This window comes from Macrobrachium nipponense, chromosome 7 (genome assembly GCF_015104395.2).
Source record: "Macrobrachium nipponense isolate FS-2020 chromosome 7, ASM1510439v2, whole genome shotgun sequence".
Taxonomy (NCBI): Eukaryota; Metazoa; Arthropoda; class Malacostraca; order Decapoda; family Palaemonidae; genus Macrobrachium; species Macrobrachium nipponense.
Genome location: NC_061109.1, coordinates 73,951,160 through 73,958,401, shown reverse-complemented (window position 1 = coordinate 73,958,401; position 7,242 = coordinate 73,951,160).

Genomic DNA, 7,242 nt, shown 5'->3' with positions numbered 1-7,242 from the left:
TTTTATTTCCTAAACACATCAAAATGCATTAATGAACTTCGCACTAAAACTAGCTGAAACTATCAAATCGATGAAAATTTTTTAACTGCTTCTCGTAGACAATGGACTCGACAGTTACGACATCCGTACTCGGAAATACTCTTAAGTATTTACGATTAGAATACGAACGGTAAATTAGGTCGCGAGATAGGATATTTTAAAAAATGATTAAAAGCAGTTTTGAATAATAAGCTAACATTTCACGTTGCTAATAACAAATGTTGATTTTTTTATTACATATATGTGTGTGTATGTATGTATGTGTCTGTCTGTCTCTGTATCCAACATGAATAATTATCAGGTATATGTTTAAAAATGCTTACAATGTGTATAAATGTGTCCTGCCAGTAATCCCTTAAACTTCTCTCAGTTTCAGTATTCAACAAATGTACTAATAATTTCACTGTTTGTTTGTTTCTTGATTGAATGGTGTTTTTACGTTGCATGGAACCAGTGGTTATTCAGCAAAGGGACCAACGGCTTTAGGTGACTTCCGACCACGTCGAGAGTGACCTTCTATCACCAGGAATACACATTTCTGACCCCTCAATGGAATGCCCGAGAATTGAACTCGCGGCCACCGAGGTAGCAGGCCAAGACCAAACCGACCACGCCACTGAGGCGAAACTTTCTACTGTGACGGACTTCTTTTTGAGATAAACTAATGTTAAGTTTTTAGCAAATTCTTATACAATTCTTAAAGGATAATAACTCAACTTCCTAAGACATTAAAGCAAGTAATTACCTATAAAAGGGACATAGCATTAAAGCTGTTTTATTTACTTTATAGACCACACGTTTACATTAATCGGAATTCTATAAAGGGAGACACGTATGGGCCCTAAAGGACACTGACCGTAAATAAGAGAGCATATATGCTGTCCTGGGTTACATTTAAGGGTTCCCAAAGGCATAAGCTAAATGATGACTGACCATTAAGTAATTTAGGAAAGTCCACTTACACACAGATTAAGAACTAGGTTAAGAAAACCAACCGAGCAAGGGGGTAGATGCACAAAGTGTACATACATACAATGACAACATACATACAATGAGAGAGAGAGAGAGAGAGAGAGAGAGAGAGAGAGAGAGAGAGAGAGGGGGGGAGGGGATGACTTGCTATCCATAAAGAATGTTTACACAATTTCTAAATAGGTTTACCATCATCAACGTCAAGCGGGTATCAATTTAGACGCATCGTAAACGGGGCTTTACGGCTATAAAAGGCGTCCCTATGGGCCGCATCTGAGGGTCTCGACAATTCAACAGAAGTGGCGCAGATGAAGTGACATGTCATGGCTCTGTGAACGTTTGTACTTCCATTTGTTCGTCTTTCAGGGATTCTTTTCTCTCTCTCTCTCTCTCTCTCTCTCTCTCTCTCTCTCCTCTCTCTCTCAATTTAGGGAAATGTATTTGCTGCTGATATTGTGCACAAATAGCAACCTATTTTCGACTACGTAACAGCCACCAACTGCTTAACAATCCTAAAAAAATGATGAGATATAGACAACTTGTTAACGATAAGAACTTATCTTGTGAGATATAGTATACAACATATAACGGTAAGAATATACTTAGTGAGATATAGGCAACTTGTAAAATAGTAAGAATATAATTATGTAGTGAGACAAAGACTACTTGTAAAAGTTATGAATATATATTCCTGTATACCTGGCTATCCCTTTAACCATTATGTTAGGTAAACTATGTCCTTGATAGTAGCTGTATTAGCCCATCGAAAATAAGTCACGGTCTTTTACCTATTAAGAGAGCAGGCACACTATAAAATTGTTACACCATCCCACGATCTTATGTGTTGACATCTCCCAATAATCTCAAGTTATTTACACTTCTATTCTGTTCTGAAAACAGTGAACTAACCAATATCAAAATCTGTACGAATTATAATTGTGTTGATTTTCTACTCTTAACTGGTAATTATGATCCCACTGGGGGAGGTTTAACAGATCAGAGTTCCTGATTAGAGAGAGAGAGAGAGAGAGAGAGAGAGAGAGAGAGAGAGAGAGAGAGAGAGAATATCTATGTTTTAAAGTACAAAATGAAAATATGGAAAGGATATAGCAGTCATTACTTTTGGACTTGGAACGAAATTTATTCTTAAGGGGTGGTTTTAAACATCGCATCTACGAAGATTTCCATCACCAGAATATCTATGTAATATAGAAGCAAGTGGTATCACACCTACAAAAAAAAAAAAAAAAAAAAAAAAATAGCCATCTCTAAAAAAATTACATTACTATTTTTAAAATAGTGAACCGATAATCCAAAGCAAAATTCTACAAAAAAAATCCATTTTCCACATACTTTCAACTTATATTACTTTTATTGAAAATTACATATAAACATTACAATGAAAAGGTTCACAAAAGATTCGCCTTCGTCAAGTTTTTCCTAAAATTTCTTTAATCAATATGAAAATGTTTCATTTTCCTGAGAATTATCCAGTACTTTTCATTTGCCTAGCGACTGGTTTTAATAAGCAAAAGTTCCGTTATGAACGAAATATTAGATTTTCTTATGAAGGTCACCGGACGTCATTAAAGGTGTACTAAAGGTGTACTTGTCGACCCAGCGGTCTATTTCTTGGAACTGAACGAGAGCCCGGTAGTGATTATGAAGATAACGAGGGTTGTAATCCATTAACGCTTATGGGAGAGTTAATATTGCTGACATGTAAGGCAGATGAGAATCTTATTATATATATATATATATATATATATATATATATATATATATATATCTATATATATATATATATATATATATATATGTATAGTATATATATATATACATATATATATGTATGATATATATGTATATATAGTGTATATATATATATATATATATACACACACATATTTATATATATATATATATATATATATATATATATGTGTGTGTGTGTGTGTGTAGTTAAATATTTGTATGTATATAATATGTAAGTAATATATGCGTACTATAGTATTTATTTATTGTATATATATATATATATATATATATATATATATATATTTATATATATATATATATATACATGTATGCATTTGTTTAATATCATAGATATGTATGTATGTATTCTGATATACATGAATATATTCTGATATACATGACTATAATATATGATGTATACATGACTCTAATAATCTGATGTACCCATCTCTATCTGATGTACGGGACTCTATACATGGCTATAAAATTCTGCTATAGATGACTATAGTAACCTTACGTATATGACTCTATAATATTCTAATGTGCATGACTGTATAATACGCTGAAATACATGAATATACATAACATTCTCATATACGGGGACCTATACTAATCTGATATACATGACTCTATAATATTCTGATGTGCATACATGCCTCTCTAAATCTCTGATGTATATAATTCCATAATATTTTGATATTCAAAACTATAAATACTGACATGCGTGATTCTACAATATTCTGAAATATCACTCAGAATTGAGCACTTGAGAACCAAATTTTGGACCTGGCTAAAACTTTTCAGGGTACTTTACTGAAACAAATCCCAGACTATAACAAAGACCACAGAGGAAAAGAAAATCCACTATAATATGCCTGTTTGATTTGGTTATTTAATATCAAACAGACATACTATTGTGGATTTACTTTTCCATTTTATTGACAAGTGATTATGAGTTTTCTTTGAAAGACTACTGTGATATCACATATACATATATCGATACCGAATACATCACAGAAATATGTCCGTGGTCTTGTCAGAAAGCGATTGCTAGAAAAGTCAAAGGGGAACAGTTAGTTCATCACTATTCAGAAAAAAAAAAGGAGAGAGAGAGAGAGAGAGAGAGAGAGAGAGAGAGAGAGAGAGAGAGAGAGACAAAAAAATCAACAGTGCGCCTTTTATGTCTGGAGTCGCTCCACTCTCGCACCAATCTACAGAATAGAAATTGCACACATTCCTGTATTTTCTGACTTTTGACGTTTATGAAAGGCAAATTGTTACCCTCGGCGCCACATGAGGGAGACTCACAAAGGATGCAACGTGAGACAAATGATGGCCGATAGAAGGGGAACTGACTGACTGGTTGGTCCTTTTTAGAAGTTCCGATTGAAAACCCCGTTTTTCGGAGCCATCAACAAAAAGAGAAAATCTGTGTACACATAAATGAAAGTGTGTGTGTGTGTGTGTGTGTATGTAATATATATATATATATATATATATATATATATATATATATATATATATATATATATATATATATATAATAATGTCTATATATACATAACCGTATAAGACTAATGAGGTTTGCTACAGTTGAAGGCATATCATAACTTTCTAATTCTTCCTCCAAAGATTCAATTAAATCATCTACAGGCACTTTTGTGAATAAAGAGACAACATCAAAACTAACCATATTAAATTCAAAACTAAAATTTAAACTATTCAATTTGTTTATAAAGTCAACGTTGTTTTTTACATTCGTGTTAGAAATGTTTCCTGCCTAACGTGTGTGAATTTTTGCAAGCCATTTACATGAATTACACGTAACTGAGCCTACTGAACTAATGATTGGTCTGATAGGGTTATTGATTTTGTGTCTTGACTAAACCATATAAATAAGGTAGGGAGGAGCATTGAGCTGTAAACTGTTTAATTAAATGCCCCAAGCCCTTTAGAATTAATTTAATTTGTTCACTAACATGAGAGTTCACTGTCTGTGTACGATCAGACCTCAGTTTCGTATAAGTTTCAATATAATTTTATAATGCCATTATTTTATTTACATAGTCACTGTTATTCATTATTACCACTGCATTAGACTTATCTGCCTCTGTTACTTGAACTGTTTCGTCTTTTTTTTAAGGTTTTTATAAGCCTGGTGAAATCTCACGGGTAGACTAACGGGAGAAAACTTGATCATAGCACTAGACACAATTCTTTTACAAATATTGATGTCCTCTGGACATAAATTATGACAAAATTTTTCCAAATAACTAAATGATTTTGAGATATCGACATATTTGTAAAGGAATTGTGCATGGTGCTGTGGTCAACTTTTCTCCCGCTATTGTACCCGTAAATATCCTTATTATCCAATTCGTCTACCTCGAAATTGTTATAGTTTCATATATGTTAAGCGAAAGGGAATTTTTTAGTTGATAGTAATTTCGTCCTCTCTTGGATTCGATTTGTCCTGTCCGCTAGTTCGAATCCATGATATAACGAAATTATTATTAACTAAAAAATTCCCCTTCGCTTACCTTATATGAAAATATAACAATTCCGAGGTAAACGAATTGGATATTAAAGAACATTTGTCGCTTAATGCATGTATATATATATATATATATATATATATATGATATATATATATATATATATATATATATATATATATATATATATATATATATATATATATATATATATATATATATATATATATATATTCACCATCATTGCTTCACCGCCGTCGTGTGTGTCTGTGTGTGTGTGGGTTTTCTTTATATATAAATATAATTTATATTAAAACATAAATGCCATACCCTCCTCTCTTCACAACCAATGGAATTTTAACACTGAATTTTATTACAAGATAATGTATTGATAGAAAATAAAACTTTTTCATAAGGTTGTTTAGGAGCTGATTAAGAATTTCAGTAATGAATATCCTTACTCACGAGAAATGTTTTTTTTACTGTGGAGGCAAAATGGTAGCCCCAGGGAAGGGCACACTGCATTGCTAATGAGACAGGCGAGAGCGCAGTTCAAACTTGCTCTTAAGCACTGCAGGTTATATGAAAAACAACTAAGAGCCGATGCAATGTCTAGAAACTTAGAATCTGGTGATTATCCTCGTCTTTGGAAAGATATCCAGTCTTTAAATCCCAAAACTAAAAAGCTGTCACAGAGAGTAGGGGAAGCAGTCGGAGACGAAGCTATTGCAAATATGTGGGGCGATCACTTCAACAATATCCTGAATTGCATAAATGATCAAGACTCCCGAAGAGATGTAGATAACCTCCTTACTGACAACATTCAATTTCATTTTGCAGACCGTTTACGCCAGTAACATCAGCGATGCCATAAACAGCCTACCTAATAATAATAAATCGCCCGGCTGTGATGGTCTTCCTGCAGAGGCCTTCAAACTCTGCCATCCGATAATTTACATTTTGCTAGCTGCCCTATTCAATGCGTGCATAATCATCGGTTTTTCTTCCAGACCTTCCCTACTCTTAGTTAACTTGATACCGCCATTAAGTCAAAAACAAGCTAAAGGATGCAGCTGACCCTGGCAACTACCGCCGATTGCAATCACAACGATCGCATCGAAGATACTTGAGTCTGTTCTTCTAGTGAGACTTCCTCCCCTTTCTACACACCACTGGACAACCAGTTCGGGTTTAAAGCAAACCACTCAACCGACACCCTGCATCTACATACTGAAAGAATTGCTGAACTACTACCTATCATCAGCCTCTCTGTTTTCCTTTGTTTTGTAGATGTGAGAAAAGCATTTGACAGAGTAAACTACCTGAAGCTCTTCCTGAAGCTGCATAAAGGGCACACCCCTATATCTAATTGGCATTTTACATTGCTGTTCTCCACAAGCAATTCTGTGTCAAATGGGGAAACGTATTATCTTACACCCTTCGGCTCCCTAAACGGCTTCGGCAAGGGGGGGCATCTCTCTCCATACCTGTTTAATACGTACACAGATGCCTTGAACGTCAAACTGAACTCCGCTCCAATCGATTGCACTGTCAATGAAACAACTATAAACAACCTCTGTTACGCCGACGATATGGTTCTGATTTCCCCATCAGTGCAAGGTCTCCAACGACTCATCGACACGCTTGCCGCCAATATGCAGAGGAATTTCATATAATCTACAACGAAACCAAAGACCAGTGCATGTCGCTGCTCCCGAGATCGCTTAAGCATATTGCAGAACCTCAAATTTTCCTCGGAAACATCGGCTGGAATTTGTGCACGAATTTCCGTACTTGGGTCACATTATCACCGACGACCTAAAAGATACGGCAGAACATTGAACAGAGGCGTCGCAAACTATGTGCAGCGGGCAACATGATTGCAAGGAGGTTTGCCTTCTGTCACCGAGAGCGAAACTGCTGCTCTTCCGCTCGTACTGCTACAGTATCTATGGGTGTTCCCTCTGGACGAACTATA